Source organism: Onychomys torridus, chromosome 15 (assembly GCF_903995425.1).
Source record: "Onychomys torridus chromosome 15, mOncTor1.1, whole genome shotgun sequence".
NCBI classification, from domain to species: Eukaryota; Metazoa; Chordata; class Mammalia; order Rodentia; family Cricetidae; genus Onychomys; species Onychomys torridus.
In genome coordinates, this window is record NC_050457.1 from 42,311,344 (window position 1) to 42,328,671 (window position 17,328).

Here is a 17,328-nt window from a genome sequence, read left to right on the forward strand (position 1 = left end):
GTTAGGAGATTTATGCTAACCAGGTGTTTGAATCGCCTGAAAAGCCATCCATTCAACATATAACCTTTCTGCTGTAAATGCTACACCACCAAAAGACAGATTAAACACTATTATATAAAACTCTGATTTAAAAAATTAAGGATAATGAAAAAACATTGAATCTGACTTCCCCTGAGCAAACTTGCCAAGCACATGACCGATAGAATGCCACACTGTCCTATGAACAGCTCACTTAACCTGCCTCATGCTTAGACAAAGTCAGTGTTTGGGTTTTCAAAATATAAATAAGAATAGAATTCCAGAAACAGGGTAATAACGACTTCTGTCATATATTTGGTTGCATAAGTCACATACAAAACTCATTCAAAGAGCCCCAAGGTTATCGTGGCCTATAGCATCGTATTTGGAGGCCACTTTCGGTTTCTCTGAGTTATGAGTCTAACCTGTGAACCCTTCACAGTGTGTCACTGGCAATACTGCCCATGGGGGAAAATTGTGGTTTTTCAGGCTTATGGTTTCGAGCTTGTCTTATACAAACTAACCACTAAAGATGGGGGAGGAAGGCAGCTTTTCATGAAGTGAGCAGAGAGAAACTAACCCCAGGGTTAAGCATCACAATCATTCACAGGTGGGGTTTCCCTAGGATTTTGTAATTTTCCATAGAGGGACTTACATGTGCCCCAGAGAAGCCACTGATAGAGCAACCCTTGATGGTGGGGGTGGAGGTCACAGTTTGAAACAGCAGTGGAGGAACTGTATCTGCTCGTAGTTATGAACTGCTGGGCTTTTTGTTTAGTGGGTCAACATACTGTTGTTGTCTTGGTTAGTGTCTGGGCCTTTCACGCAAGGCCCTTGCTTCACAGGAGGTTTTAATTAGAGTAGCCAAACCAACAGAATAGGATGTCCTGGTCAGAATTACTCTCTTCACCTCCTTCTGAACTGTCACTTTTATTTTCTTGGAAATGTAGCAGATTTCATGATAAACCTCTTACCAATGTATTTGCGTTTAACAAGAGGCAACTTTTATATTCTCCTGTCATTACAACCCCTAAAATGATAATGATGTGAAATATACACGAATGATGGAGAATACAGAATAATGGAAATGCAGACTTTCCAACCCATCTGCTGGAAAACATGAAGCCAAACTCCAAAACTGTATCGCTCTGTAAAGAGGTGTCTACTCACAGCCTTATATCTAGACATTAGTCTCAAGAGAAGAAAAGTTTCTCTTTACAGGTTCTTTCGCATATGTGAAAAAAAAAAAAAAAAAAACAGTGAATGTTGCTTTCATGCAGAACGTCTGAGTGGCTGTGTTGATCTTGCTGTATCTCCCGTGGTGCCTAGATTTTACAGGCACACCTTATGCAGGCTAGAGCCCAACTACTGTACAGGGAAAGGGAAAAACAACCATTATCATCACAAATCACTCTATTCTCATCAGGCTTTCCCATGAGCCACAGAGTGAAGGTCATAGCCACAGCCCGGGCATGCCAGGACGATCCAACAGCCTAGTGCATGACAGCACTCTAATACAGGGACCATCCTCTTTCCATCACACATTTTTATCATTTTCCTTCTTAGGGCTTTCTTTTACCAGTGGCTTTTAAAGGTCAGATATATTAAAAACCAGCAAATATAAAGTCTCACTTCTCTAGGAGATACATGTGAGACTAATAACGGTTTTTGAAAACTCAATGCACAAGCACATTCTAAGCCTTATATACAGAGACTATTGTATATACATATGTACAAACAAGGACAACAGCTGCCATGTATCACAATGAGGAATCAGGCCTGCTCGCTCTCTCTCTCTCTCTCTCTCTCTCTCTCTCTCTCTCTCTCTCTCTCTCTCTTAACTGAGGCCTCAGCTGTGGAGGTCAAATCTCTCTTAGGCAATGATAGATTCTTCCTCTGGCCATTGTTACCACTTCATCCATGGGGACTATAATGATCTGGAGCCTGATTGGAAATCTCTTTCAGATACTCCTCTCCCTCAATCTGCAATTATAAACACCACCCCCACCCCCAAAAAGAATCAAAAGACAAAGCAGATAAAGCAGATGTGGATGGACACACTTCTGAATGGCCTTCTGAAAGGAATGTTCTAATTAGAGTAGTATAAAGTTTTGAGTGGCTCCGTATGTCCAAGTAGCATCAGTGCAACCTGAAAGTGTGTGCACTTCTGTGCATGCCTGTGTACATTTTCTGAGTGTCTCTCTTCCTCTCTGCCCCTCTCTCAGCACAATCTCTACTACTGAGTCATATCCTAGCCCATCAGGGTCTTTTTTTTTTTTTTTCATTCTCCATTGAAATCTATATAAAGTAGATTCCTGTTGAATTTTGGACCTCACTGAATGAAGTTTCTCTCTTTAAAACATAAATATTAGAACCAGATAATTAGCTCAGTGGTTAAGAGCACTAGCTGCTCTTCCAGTTCTAGGTTCAAGACATAGCGCCCACATGGTGCTCACCATGATCTGTAATTCCCATGCCAGATAATCTGGTGTCCTCTCTTTGGCCTCAGCCATGCACATGGTGCACAGACATACATGCAAACAAATTACCCCATACATGAAATAAAATAGTAAAATTTTAAAAATTAAAATTAAAGCACTGAAATTAGCTAAATATTAGATACTTAGTCAAAGACCTTTCGAAGTAGGGTCACTTTCATCAGACTGTAGAATAATCTGATATTCAAATCACTCTAGGGTAGTTCACATTTTTAAAAAACTTCCCTGTATCAGAAAAAAACTAACTCATTTAGTTACTAAACAAGCCATTGCTGGATCCTGGAATGAGAACAGAGACGAAAACAATTGTCACTTCTGCTTGGTACATACAGCTTTTGGAAGGGGACACAGATTTCTAAAACAGAACATCATCAAGTTATTTCCACTTACAAATGGGTTTCCTGATCCTCCCCAAAAAGCAACTTAGCAACATGTCGTACTGGGTTTGATTATTAAGAAATTTGTTTATTAATTTCACATACCAACCACAGATTCCCCCCTCATCCATCCTCCTGCTTCCCCCATTAACCTTCCCCCAGCTCACCCCCCATTTCCTCCTCCAAAAAGGTATGGCCTCCCATGGGGAGCAGCAAAGCCCAGCACATTCATCTGAGGCAGGCCAAGCCTCTCCCCTTGCATCAAAGCTGTGTAAGTTGTCCCAACATAGGCAATGGGCTCTAAAGAAGCCAGTTCATACACCAGGGATGGATCCTATTCCTACTCTCAGGGGCCCCTCAAACAGACCAAGCTACACAACTGTCTCACCCATGCAGAGGGTCCAGTTCAGTCCCATGCAGGCTCTACAGTTGTTGGTCTAAAGTTCATGAGCTCCCTTGGTTCAGTTGTATTTGTAACTTTCTGCATCATAGTCTTGATGCCTCTTGCTCATAGGATCCCTCTTCCCTCTCTTCAGCTGGACTTCCAGAGCTCAGCCTGATGCTTGGCCATGGCTTTCGGCATCTGTTTCCATCAGTTACTGGATGAAGGCTCCATGATGACAGTTAGGGCATTAACCAATCTGATCAAAAGGGTAGGTCAGCTCAGATATCCTCAACCATTGCTAGTAGTCTAAGCTGGGCTAATCCCTGTGGATTCCTGGGAACTTCCCTTGCACCAGGTTTCTCCCTATCTCTGTGATGTCTCCCTCTATCAAGATGTCTCCCTCATTGCTCTCCCACTCCAACCCTGTTTCAGCTTGACCATCCCATTCCCCCATGTTCCCATCCCCTATCCCCTACCTTCCATTGCCCCCCCCTCAGTTTACTCATGGAGATCTCATCTATTTCCCCTTCTCAGGGCATTCCATGCATCCCTCTTAGGGTCCTCCTTGTTACCTAGCTTCTTTGGAGCTGTGGGTTGTAGTCTGGTTAACCTTTGCTTTACTTCTAGTATCCACTTATGAGTGAGTACATTAACCATGTTTGTCTTTCTGAGTCTGGGTTACCTCACTCAGGATGATATTTTCTAGTTCCATCCATTTGCCTGCAAATTTCATGCTGTCATTGTTTTTCTCTGCTGAGTAGTACTCCATTGTGTATATGTACCATATTTTCTTTATCCATTCTTCAGTTGAGGGGCATCTAGGTTGTTTCCAAGTTCTGGCTATTATGAACAATGTTGCTATGAACATAATTGAGCAAGTGTCTTTGTGGTATAATTGAGTATTCCTTGGGTATATGCTCAAGAGTGGTATCATTGAGTCTTGAGGTAGACTGACTTTCAATTTTCTGAGAAACCACCATACTGACTTCCAAAGTGGCTGTACAAGTTTGCACTCCCACCAACAGTGGAAGATTGTTCCTCTTGCTCCACATCCTCTCCAACATAAGCTGTCATCAGTGATTTTGATTTTAGCCATTCTGACGGGTGTAAGGTGGTATCTCAGAGTCATTTTGATTTGCACTTCACTGATGTCTAAGGATATTGAGCAATTCCTTAATGTCTTTCAGCCATTTGAGATTCTTCTGCTGAGAATTCTCTGTTTAGCTCTGTAGCCTATTTTTTAAATTGGATTGTTTCATATTTTGATGTCTAGTTTCTTGAGTTCTTTATTTATTTTGGAGATTAGCTCTCTGTCAGATGTGGGGTTAGTGAAGATATTTTCCTGTTTTGTAGGCTATCATTTTGTCTTAATTACCATGCCCTTTGCCTTACAGAAGCTTCTCGGTTTCAGGAGGTCCCATTTATTAATACAACATGTCCATACTGTTGTGAATAATGTGCTAGAAACTCTGTTATGGGCTGAATACGGTCATGTCTGAACTCTTGATATGACAAAATGTAATCAGGGTCAGAAACAGAGTCAGCACAGAACAGCAAGTTAAAAGGGCCCATTAAAGTTAGTCAGAACTTGACAAGGATGTTACCATATTGAGTGATTCATCTCAAACCCAAGTATTACTAATGTCAGTAGACAACTAGATACTAGAGGAGAGATGGAGAACAAGCTCTCTCTGGTTGTCCTGGGAAGGAACCAATCTAAGCAATGTCTTCAGTCTAGTATTGACACCTCTATGACTAACACATTTCTATACCAATGCATCCTTGTTTGTTTTGGAAGCACTAGAAAAATTAATGTTTGCAGTCTTTATTTAAAGTATTATCAATTAGACAAAGAACAAAGATGTGGTGGTAATAAAGTTATAAATGAGAAGGATTTTAAATTTTAAAGTCTTTAAATTTTCTTGCTCAGACAAATAAATATGTTTGATTGAACCTTAACCTAAAATATGCTAAAAATAAGGAAATGAAGTGTCTTATTCCCAAACTAAAGAATACAAGAGCAGGATATTTGGAACAAATATTAATAAGCAAGAAAATAATTATATAAAGAAATGCCCTCGTTCCTGATGAGAAAGTACTCTTTAAGTGACCTTGTTCAAGTGTGTGTGTGTGTGTGTGTGTGTGTGTGTGTGTGTGTGTGAAAATCAAATAAAGTGAGGAAAGTTCAGTTCAAAAAAGAAAGTCTGTCCGTGCAGTGGTGATGCACGCCTTTAATCCCAGTACTTGAGAGGCAGTGGCAGGCAGATCTCTGGGAATTCAAGGCCAGCCTGGGATACAGAGTTCCAGGAAAGGCGAAAAGCTACACAGAAAAATCCTGTCTTGGGGGAAAAAAAGGAAAGTCTGCTTTCTCCCAAAGAATTATTTATCTCTGCAACCGTACTGAATTATACAATAAAACAAGAAAAGTTATTCCACTGAAAATCTTCTAGTTTTCAAGATGACAAAATAGCCACAATGAAAATATGCAACCAAAATCATTTTGAATTGATCTTCAACAATAGACTCTATCATGGGTAGAGAAATACCTAGAATGATAAATGTTAGGTTGGTCATTGTTTTGCATCAGATAAATCTTTCAAGCTTAATACTCATGGCCTGCCATTACTGAACAGCAACTATGTCACCAGAACTTGGTCATCCTTTATATTGGGAAGTCTTCCTAGAATTCCATATTGTTTCTGTTGAGGCCACTGGTCTCAAACTATCTATGTAGGGGAAGATAACTGAATTTCTGATCCTCTTACCTCCACATCATCTTTGGTGCTAGCATTGCAGATGTGCACTCAAATTCCCAATTTTACTATGTTCTGGGAGAGACCCAGAGATTTATACATGACTGTAGTGGATAGCCATCCCAGCATTGGCCTGGAAGTTCCAACCCCCACTGAGGCTTCGGTAATGGTCACGCCCACAAGGCAGGGCGGAGGAGGATCAAGAGGAGGTCTCTCTCTTGGTTCCGGGACCCTGGACACTGGAGGTAGACCGAGCAGAGTTCTCCAGAGAACACCGCCGGACTGCGCTATACCTTTGCCAGACCGCGCTATACCTTTGCCAGACCACGCTATACCTTTGCCAGACCCTGCAACCTACCCCTTCATTTGTAAATTACCCCACAAAATAAACCTCCCTTTTAACTACGTGGAGTGGCCTTAATAATTTCACCAATACATGACTAATCATTCCACCAACCAAAATTGATCTCTAGCCCCAGTTTGCTGTATTTTATGTAATAACAGTAATTTAACACCATGGGAAAATTTAATGGAACCAGCCCTATGACTGAATCTTGGTAAGAATCTATCTGTTCTTTAGATAGATAGCTGTAACTGAATTAACACAGCTCCTAATTGTTTGTCTCTCCTGTGACATTATAAATGAGTTTATCCTTCCTTTGCCTATTTTACTGTTTACATGAAAAAGTAAACCATTTTTTATTTTCCTAGTATTTACACCCTCGCAGATCTTCCTGAATATTAGCATTGGATTGTCTAAGCAAGGCCATAAATTGTAACATGAATTCCTACCTAAGCCTTATTCACTTATTCAAGTCATAGTAATGGTGAGAATATATATGACAGTAGAAACAGCAGTCTAAAATTAGACAAGGCTTGGCAAGAGTTAATATTATCTTCTTTCTCGTTGCTATGGTGAAATACCACGAGCACAGGGAATAGTATTTTGGTTTGTGATTAGGGCCATCATGTCAGGAAAGGCATGGCATGGTGGCAGGAGCAGAAAGCTGGCTGATAATATTTATCCATCCATTTGCAAAAAGCAGATGGGGTGAGGGAGAGAGAGAGAGAGAGAAATCTTCAAGGCCCACCCCCAGTGACATACTTTCTCCATCAAGGCTCTCCCTCTTGAATGATCTATAACCTTCCCAAACAGCATCTCTAACAGGGGACCACATGTTCAAATACATGAGCTTATGTGGAACATTTCTTGTTCAAACCATCATAGCGTTTAATGAAAAAAAGGTATAGCAGCTAGGAAATCAACCAGGACTCAGAAGTCAGTGACTAAATCAAAACAGGTAGAAACAAGCTGATTAGCAAGGAATAATACTGGAAAACAGAAGAAATCAAAGCTGGCATTGATCAAAAGTTTAGCAGAACACAAGTGCTGTTTAAGGCAATAGAAGTTCTTCATTGGGTGGTCTGCCTGAGACTGCCTACATCCAAATAGTATAGCCTGAGGAACTAAACCTTTAACAGTTGCCACTAGTTAAAGGGCATTCTGAGGAAGAAAAAGAAAAACCTCATGAGGTCCTGATTATGGAAATGATAAAAACAAAGGTGTTCTGAAAGTCAGTGATGTACAGAAAATTCAAGGAAGGAAGTAGTGTGGGCACGTTCCAGCTTCATCCACCACAGAGTGGCGATCATTGGACTTAACATCTCACTATAAACAAATATAAAATCTAGACAAAACATACATAACAACTGTTTGCCAGCATTGGGTAGCAGCCAATGCAGGGCTGTGGTCCTCAGAAAGAAATAGGGAAACAAGATAAACATCACATAAAACCAAGATTTCTCCCTGGGAGCATTTTCCAGACCACAGCTCAGAGAAGTCGAGTCTAAGTAAAGACAATGAATCTCACCGGACAGCAGAAACAGAGATCAGAATATAGGGTAGCCAAAGATAATTCAAATTGGAATAGTTGGATCGCAGAGAGGAAAAGCTGTAAGAGAGCCCTATAAGTCTGCATGAAATTTCCCTTTGAGAATGTTAATTAACTTCCAAGACTCATGTATGAATGTATGAAGGAACAAGCTTTGGGGTAAAAAGTAACAATTACTGACACACTGTAGAACAGAAAAGAAATCTATAGAGCCATACAGCTCATATAGAATCTGTGGTATTTGGAACTCCAGAAATGTTTCATCTACTAATGAGGAACAAATACCTTTATCAAGCTAGGGCAGGTGGTACATGCATGTAATTCTACCACTCAGAAGCCAGAGGCAAAAGAGCATGGTCAGCAGCTCGTGTACACACACACACACACACACACACACACACACACACACACACACACACAGGCGTACACTTAACAATAAACTGTCTTGATATAAGGGATATACTCTGAAATAAAGTGGCTTCCCCTAACAAAACTGTAAACTGCCTTAGCAAATCAATGGTAATCTAAAAAAATCACTACCTGCCAGAACAAAATTTAGCCTTCTTCAGAAGATGGCATAAGCAGACCACCTAAAACATACAGACAATAGTGGTTACACAATTAAAAACAAGCATAAAGGTACATGCTTGTAACACCAGTATTTGTGAAGTAGAGGCAAGAGCATCAGGAGTTCAAGGCCAGCCTCACTACATAGGAAGTTCAAGTCCAGTCTATAGTACTGAGACATTGTCTCAAAATGACAAACAAAAAAATATAAAACATACTGAGAATCAGTAAGAATAAAAAAATAATAGCCGGGTGGTGGTGGCGCACGCCTTTAATCCCAGCACTAGGGAAGCAGAGGCAGGCAGATTTCTGTGAGTTTGAGGCCAGCCTGGGCTACAGAGTGAGTTCCAGGAAAGGCACAAAGCTACACAGAGAAACCCTGTCTTGGAAATAATAATAATAATCCAGCAATTGGTTGATAAAATAAGTTAGAAAAACAGAAACAGAAATATTTGAAGTTATATAGTTAATGCATAGTGCTCCAGAATTACTACAATAAATAAATGTAAAAAAATATGGAGAAGAGGTGGACAAAATGGATCAAAAAAACAGAATTGCCATAGTAGTGCAAAGTATATTTTTAAAGTAATGACTGGAGATTTTAGAAAGACAAAATCTGTTTATCTAAAACTAAGAATGCATTGTTCAAACTTAGCAGATTCAAAATAACTGATCATGAGATTTGTAAATCTGAAGAAAAGTATCTCCAAAGAAGTATAGAGAGAAAATGAAATGATGCAAAAAATAATATCTTCTGATGGAGACTAACTAACCCTAAACTAAAAAGCATTTTAGAAATACTCTGGCAAATGTCGAAACATGTCTTGAAAGAGTAAAAATGACTCTTAGTAACTCAGTGGCATCCCAGAACAAGCCACAATCAGAGAGAAACACAAAGCCACCCAGAATCCAACAACACTAATGTCAAAGGGTATGTAGTGTATTTAGGTTCTCAAATCCTGCACAAAATATAATTTGAAGGCAGGCTACACTTCAAGACGAATTTTGTAAATCTTTGAACAAGTTCTCAAAACAAATTATCTAAGGAGGCTAAAATAAATAAGTAGAAATAATTGTGCTGGAAGCGAAGCAGAAGGAAACGGAACAATGTCCTTCCTCCTCCCCCATTCAGGCAAGGCCAAGGCAAAAGGGGAAGAAGATACGTTTCAGCTGAACTATATCCATGCTGGCCATTCAAAAAAGGATCCAGTAAGAATCTACACTGAGATAAGGGTTCATAGATGTGATTAGTCGATTTTTAGCAAAATCATCAAGGCAATACAAAACATAAAAGATGATTCTTTCAAAGAATTCTTAAAAACAATTGCATAACTATAAGAAAGAGGGGGAAGTATGCATATTTGGATACAGAAGGACGGATGGGGAAAAGAAGCAAGGAAGGATACTGTCTCAGGACATAAAAATAACTCAAAATGTGGCTGGAGAAATGGTTCAGGGGTTAATAATAGTACATATCGATCTTGCAGAGGACCTGACTCAGGTTTGGCAGCCACCTGCAGTCCACACATACACATACACATACACATACACAGAAGCACACACACACACATACACACACATATGCACACATACACATACACACACATACACACACACACATATACACATATGCACACATACATATGCATACATACACACATATGCACACACACATATGCTTACATACACATATATACACACACAGACATGCATGCACACACACACACACACAGACACATACCTGCATACAATTTCTTTTTTCTTTTTTTGCGGTGGGGGGGGGGAGTTCTGAGTCAGGGTTTCTCTGTGTAGCTTTGCGCCTTTCCTGGAACTCTCTTTGTAGACCAGGCTACCCTGGAACTCACAGAGATCTACCTGCCTCTGCCTTCCGAGTGCTGGGATTAAAGGCGTGTGCCACCACCACCCAGTTAGAATTTCTAAACTACTTCTTTTTAAAGAAACTTTGAAATGTGTTATACACCTGTAAATATGATTTCACAGTCTGGATTTTTTTAGACTACATAGGAAGAAATCATAAAGGCCTTGGTTTAGGCAAAATATGCTTAACTAAGATATAACACAGATAATGAAATAAAGTGGATAAACTGAACAGCAAAACTTTAAAATCCGCTCTTCATATACATAGCTCAAGTGTGAAAAGAAAACCACACACTAGGGAACAGGATTTGCAACATATCTACATGCCAACTGACTTGAATCTGGATTATCTGGAGAATTCTTTCAGCTGAAAAAGGAATGAAATGAAAATGGGTACAGTATTAAAGATTCATCAGAAATGCGTGAAATAATAACTTATAATTACTCATTGGAAAAATGAAAAATTGAAGTTACAGTTAGGTGCTGCTGAAAAAGCTCCAAACATGGACTGATAATACTGAACACTGCCAATGATGGGGATGACAGCTGATGTGAATTCAGACACATTAAGGATAGTGCAAACACTTTAGGAAAATAGCGATTTCTCACAAGTCCAACATACACTTGCTGTATGACTGAACAATTCCATCACTACATACTTATTTACTGAAAAGAAACAGAAAACTGTAAACTACCAACAAGTTACATGTTACAACAATGTAACAACACCCTTTTTCATAATGCTAGATTGGAATGAATGATTTCAAATGTCCTTTAACTAGTCAAGCAACCAAATTGTGACCTATCCACACCGGCACACACAAAATAAGTACCTCTCAAAAGCATTGTGCTCATGATAGTAGCTGAGCATGAAAGCTAACTGAAGTTGAATTATACTTGGAATTTTTCTATAGGCAGCAGCACACTGATAAGAATCAGTACGTGGTTTCAGGGGCCGATGGCGGGGATTGGGAAATGACCACAACAGGCCATGAGGGAACTTTTGAGAACGAAGGAAAATACCTGAAGGATCATTATTCCAATGAGTTCAGTCTGTGAAAATCCCTCAAGCCCCATTCTTATGTAATATTCCCTTCTATGTGTATACCATAGTTTAATTAGATGTTTTTAAGTATTTAAATACGGAAATAAATCAGGTTCGATAAAACGTCACTGGAGTATATACATAAATGAGTGGTTATTAATGGATACAAATTATCCTTCAGAGTGGTTTTGAAAGAGATGATGTGGTAACACCAATGGAAACATACAGTTCAGTGAGAAGTGAATCACGTACACAGGTCCACTCTCTAGTGCTAAGGGGGAAATTGTCAGTAAATAATCCTGCCGAGGGCATTGCAGTTAATGAGAGTTTACAAGTCCTTGTTTGCCCCTTTGCTTTGGCTGCAGTATAATTTAATGCTTGTTGAAATTTTATTTACAGAATAGGTCCCTAGAATACAGTGAGTACCAAACCGTCTCACAGAGATCTAGACTCTAAATCAGCCGCAGAAGCTACCAATATCATATTTCCCTAGATGTCAAAATGGATGTTATAGATGTGACTAAGAACCTTGAACTAGGGAGATTTTTAGATTATTCATTTATCCACAGCCCAACTGCAAACGTCCTTAAACCTCTGCAAGCTGTGGTCAGAGGAAGAGAGAGTTCCAGAATGTTGGCCAGAGGGACATGACACAGTGGCTTTGGAGATGGAGGAGCCACGTGCCTCAGTGTGACTGGCCTCTAGAAGTTTTTTAGCCAGATGAAGGTAACGAATTCTTTCCTAGAACCTCCAAAAAGGAAAATAAGAGGCTCTGGCCCCATGAGGTTAGTTAGCCCGGCAAGACCAATCAGACTCTCATGAATGGTAAATGGGTGTTAGTTAAGACACTGATTGGTGGTTATTTGCTAAAGTAGCAACAGAAAAATAATATACATGCTCTAGTAATCAAATGTTAGGAAGAAAAGGCTTTTTAAAATGATAACAAGAGAGTTTGAGGAGTGGGCACCGCAGGGATCTCGCTGCACGTCTGCCTAGACTTGTCTCTTCCTCTCTTGTCTTATCTGCAGTGCGGTCCGAGATGGCTGGTGGTAAGGATGGAAAGGACTCTGGAAAGGCCAAGACAAAGGCGGTGTCCCTCTCGCTCGCAGCCAGCCATGGACGTGTGGGTGTGACCGCCACTGTGTACAGCGCAGCATCCTGAAATACCTTACCGCAGAGGTACTAGAGTTGGCAGGAAATGCATCAAAAGACTTAAAGGCAAATCGGATTACCCCTGGTCACTTGCAACTTGCTATTCGTGGAGATGAAGACTTGGACTCTCTGATCAAGGCTATAGTGGATGATGGTGGTGTCATCTCACACATCCACAAGCCTGTGATTGGGAAGAAAGGGCAACAGAAGATTGCCGAAGGATGCCTGGATTCCTTATTATCTCAGGACTCTTAAATATTCTTAACAGGGGCGGTGATTCCAGTGGACTGTATCTCTGTGAAAAACACAATTTTGCCTTTTTGTAATTCTATTTGAGCAAGTTAATTAGCCACCCAGCAAACCAAATTTCTGCATTTGAGTCTTAGCCACACTTAAGTGTTACTGTGGCTTCAAAGAAGCTGTTGATTCTGAAGTAGTGGGTTTTGATTGAGTTGACTGATTTTTTGTTTTTCTTTTAAACTGGTTTTTAATTGTGATGCAGAAGTTATAGTAACAAATATTTGGTTTTGTACAGACATTATTTCCACTCTGCTGGATAAGCTCAATAAAGATCATATCCCCATATCCCAAAACTAAAAAAAAAAAAAAAAAGTAATAACAAGAGTAGAAAGGATAGTCGTAAGAGTTTAGGTTCCTAAAATTAAAAAAGATTGAATTTCTGGTTCTGCCACTTAGCATCTCAGGCCACTGATGTGAAGACTCTGTTCCTTCTATAAAATGTGGAATTATGATCTCACACACCCCTAACCAAAAAGCTATGTCCAATTGAAGATTGCTTGCAAAGGAAAGATCAATTCTCTCCAATGGAGTCTTGTTGGATATATAAATCACACTTAAGGATAAGCACCTTGCCTGGCAGTAGACGGCCAACACAAAAGGAACTCAATGGTGGTTTTGTAGAACTTTTTGTCTCATATTGCTTTGTTTGGGCATTTTTCATCTTACTGCTATTTGGCTGTATCTTGTATATTATGGTTTTCGATTTTGCATTTTTATGGGTATTGGGGTGTGTGTGTGTGTGTGTGTGTGTGTGTGTGTGTGTGTTGTGCTTTTTATGTTTGTTTGTTTTTAATTCTGGTTTGCTTGCATTTTTCTCTGTTTCTTTTCTAAAGACAGAGGCCTGGCGTTAGATGGGTGGAGAGGCGCAGAGGATCTGGGAAGAGATGGAGAAGGGGGAACAATGATCAGAATATAATACATGAATTTTCAATTAAAGGGAAAAAAAGAAGAAGAAAACTATGTACAAAAACAAAACAACAAAAAATGTGGTGTTAATAGTAACTAACTCATAGGAGTATCAAAAGAATCAAATAATTATTTGCGAAACAATTACTTTAATCATGACATATGGTATGCATTCAACAAACTATGGTGGTTACATTATTTTCTTTAGGGAATATTCTAGAAAATACTTCTGTTCTAGGGAGACTCTGTATCAACTTACTTTGACTCAATGTTGAAACTAATGTTACAATGTTTAAGTCAAAAGAGCTGGTTTATTGACCTAATGATAACTAGGTTATTAAAAACAAATAGTGAGATAAAGAAGTAATTACTAATTATTTCACATGGCATGCATTCTTTAGTAAATATCCCAGAAACAGGTCAGGTAGTCCAACATGAGATGCTAACTACAACCAAGAATATATTTTTTGAATTCATCATTGACCCCATTGGGAAAAATCATTTTTCTAAATAAAATCAGGCAGAGTATAAACCACTGGATAGGGGATGTTGTTGAATCTAAGGGCTTTGAATGACTAACAGACCATGGAATCCACGGGGTACATTTGCCAATTTAAAAACAAATCATCTAACTCTGACTCCACTACCCTGCTTGCAGGGACATCAATGAAAGGCAAGTATTTGTCAAATTCTCCTCATAACTTCATTCCCAACCCGACTTCAATAGTGCAGAAATCAAGTTGGGATCATTTGAAGGATCCTAATCTAAAACATGATGAGTTAGTTAATTTTCTGTTGCTGTGCTAAAATGCCATGGCCAAGGCATTTTATAGAAGGAAGAGTTTTTTGGGGTTTATAGTTCCAGAGGGATAAGACTCGATCGTGGCAGCAAGAGGTAGGAATGGCAATGGACACAGAAGCTGAGAGCTCCCATCTTCAAAGGCAAGCACAACACACAGAGGGCGAACAGGACCTGGAAGGAATCTTAAAACTCTCAATGCCTACTAGGCTGATGGAAGCACTGGTCTATGGATATAAACATAAATATTTAGAAAGAAATAAACAGCATGTCCATTTAGTTACGTAATGGTGATATGTTCCCCCTTGGGCCCATGGCCTCCCCAGACAGAGGTTTTTGACTAGGTTTATGGTACCAGATGTGTATTCCCTCTCATCTGAGGCTGGGGTACTTCCAATCCAACCACAAAGCAATTGGTTACACCAAATATAGTCATGCCACTATGAAACCAGTGGACATAACAGGATAGTGTTGAAGCAAGCATGAGCCATTGCTGGATGAGAATGCTAATGAATTTTATCTCCCAACAGTCTTCATAGAACCTTCCAGCACTTTGAACTTTTTAGCCAGCAGTGTTCACTTTGGTAGGCGCTAACTTCTTCAACAATTTATTAGTTCAAAATCTAAAACTCTTTAACCTCTTCAACCAGAAAAATAATAAAAGGTGTCCTAATCTCACACTCAAATCAAAACTATATTCTTCTTAATAACAAAAAAAAAAAAAAAACCTTGGATGTATGATAGCAGCTTTAACTCCTGAGTTTCCTGATCATTTTATTTATAGGAACAAAACTAATACAGAAATGACATACTAGGTGGACAGTATCTAAGTAGTCCTTTAACAACAGAGAAAGGGGCAGAAAGTTTCACAATGGCGGTGGAGCTGCTGATGCACAGAAACAATGGCACTGCTCAGCTGAGGGAAATGTCCTAACATACAAAGAGATGATGGTTTACCAACTAAAGGTGAAAAGCAACTGGAAAGAAGCCAATGTGCTCACTAAAGACATTCTTCTTGAGCAGGTACACATTTGCATTGTCAGTGTATTGCCACCCCAATCCATTAACCCCAAGCAGATAAGAATATAGGAAGCTATCTTTCTAACTGAATTGTGATGGTGGACCTTCGATCAAACTGGTCATCTCCAAGTGTTGCCTCTCCCATCGTCTTCTAGCACTTTCTGGAAGTCTCCCAAGGGTTCCTACATTGTTTACTCCTAAGGAAGTAAAAACAAGCTAATAGCCTACAGTCAAATGAAGTCTTTCCTCCTGGTCAATTATAGGCATTGGTGAACTCTTTCACTTTGAAATTATATTCTGTGAAACTGAAAATAAAGAGGAGAAAAGTCAGCTTAATCTCCTTGTACGACCTTGTTTGCATGTTGTTGTTTCTCTGGCACTTTGGTCAAGACTTCCACACAGCACAACCCAGACTCAGACCTTACCTTTAGAATTAAGATGCCAGTTGGACAGAAATGAGACCATGTGTCTCATCCCAGATCATTCCCAACTCTTTCATTCACCTTCCATGGAGACCTTGGTTATGAATCAACCAGTGATTCTCAACCTTCCCAAAGCTGCCACCCTTTAGTACAGTGTAAGATGAATTACTAAATGGTCTTATCAATAAAAAAAATCCAGAGCCAGATATTAGGGTAAAAACTGAGAGATCAGAAGAGCAGAAAGAAGCCAGCCATGTTCTTACCACTTGGAAATCCTCAGCCAAAGAGACCTACTTCCTGTATACCCATGCCTATATGCTTTTCTGTTCTGTATCTCACTTCCTCTCTCCTCCCAGCTATATCACCTCCTGTCTGTCTGTACAGACCTGCAGACCTCTCTGGTTAGTGCTGGGATTGTCACCATGCCTGGCTCTATTCCCCAATTGTGGCCTTGAACTCACAGAGATCGAGATGGATCTCTGCCTCCTAAATGCTAGGATTAAAGGCGTGAGCTACCATTGCCTGACTTCTATGTCTAATATAGTGACTGGCTTTTTCCTCTCATCCTCAGATAAGCTTTATTAGGGTACACAATATATCACCACAGTACAATTCCTCAGGTTACAGTGACCCCCAACCATAAAAATACTTTGTTGCTAGTTCATAACTGTAATTTTGCTACTGTTATGAATTCTTAATGTAAATATCTGATATATAAGATATCTGATATGTGACTCCCAAAGGAGTCATGATCCACTGGTTGAGAACCACTGGCTATGATGCTTGTTACTTTAGAAGGTCCCTATATAAAACAGAGATATTTTTTCTGCTTAATCCCCTTTCCCGTGTCAGTTGGCTTCCTACCAAATTCGGGATCTTGAACTGGCCATCCTCCTTCTTGCCTCTGGATTAAGGCCTACCTTGATTCTTTCCTGTTCCACCTACTGGTCCTGGCCTTTGATACTAAAATGCCTCCTATGGCACTTGAGTATCAGCATCTGTAGACTTGCTCAGTAAACTGCTTGCATGCGCTCTGGGCTATTCGATTCCTCTATAAGACGCCTTTTATTTGCAGCTGGATTTGTGATTCTATCCTCAAATCACCCAGCTTTTGTTTCTTTGTCCTTCTGCCATGATAAATAATAAAGAAAGAAATGAAAAATCCATACAGAAAGTCCCATTTGTTTCTAGTTTATGAAATAAGTTCTCTCCATGGAATCGAGTTTATCTAGACTTCATTGTATTTCTCCCATTCTATCATCTCTGAAGATTTTACTCAGAAGAAGAAAAGAACATAAAAATGATTGAAGACACTT

At 39.7% G+C, this 17,328-nt stretch overlaps 1 pseudogene; it reads left to right on the forward strand.

The window, feature by feature from the left end:
- The first annotated feature begins 12,452 nt into the window (after positions 1-12,452).
- Positions 12,453-12,820, forward strand: LOC118596166 (annotated as a pseudogene).
- Positions 12,821-17,328: the final 4,508 nt, after the last annotated feature.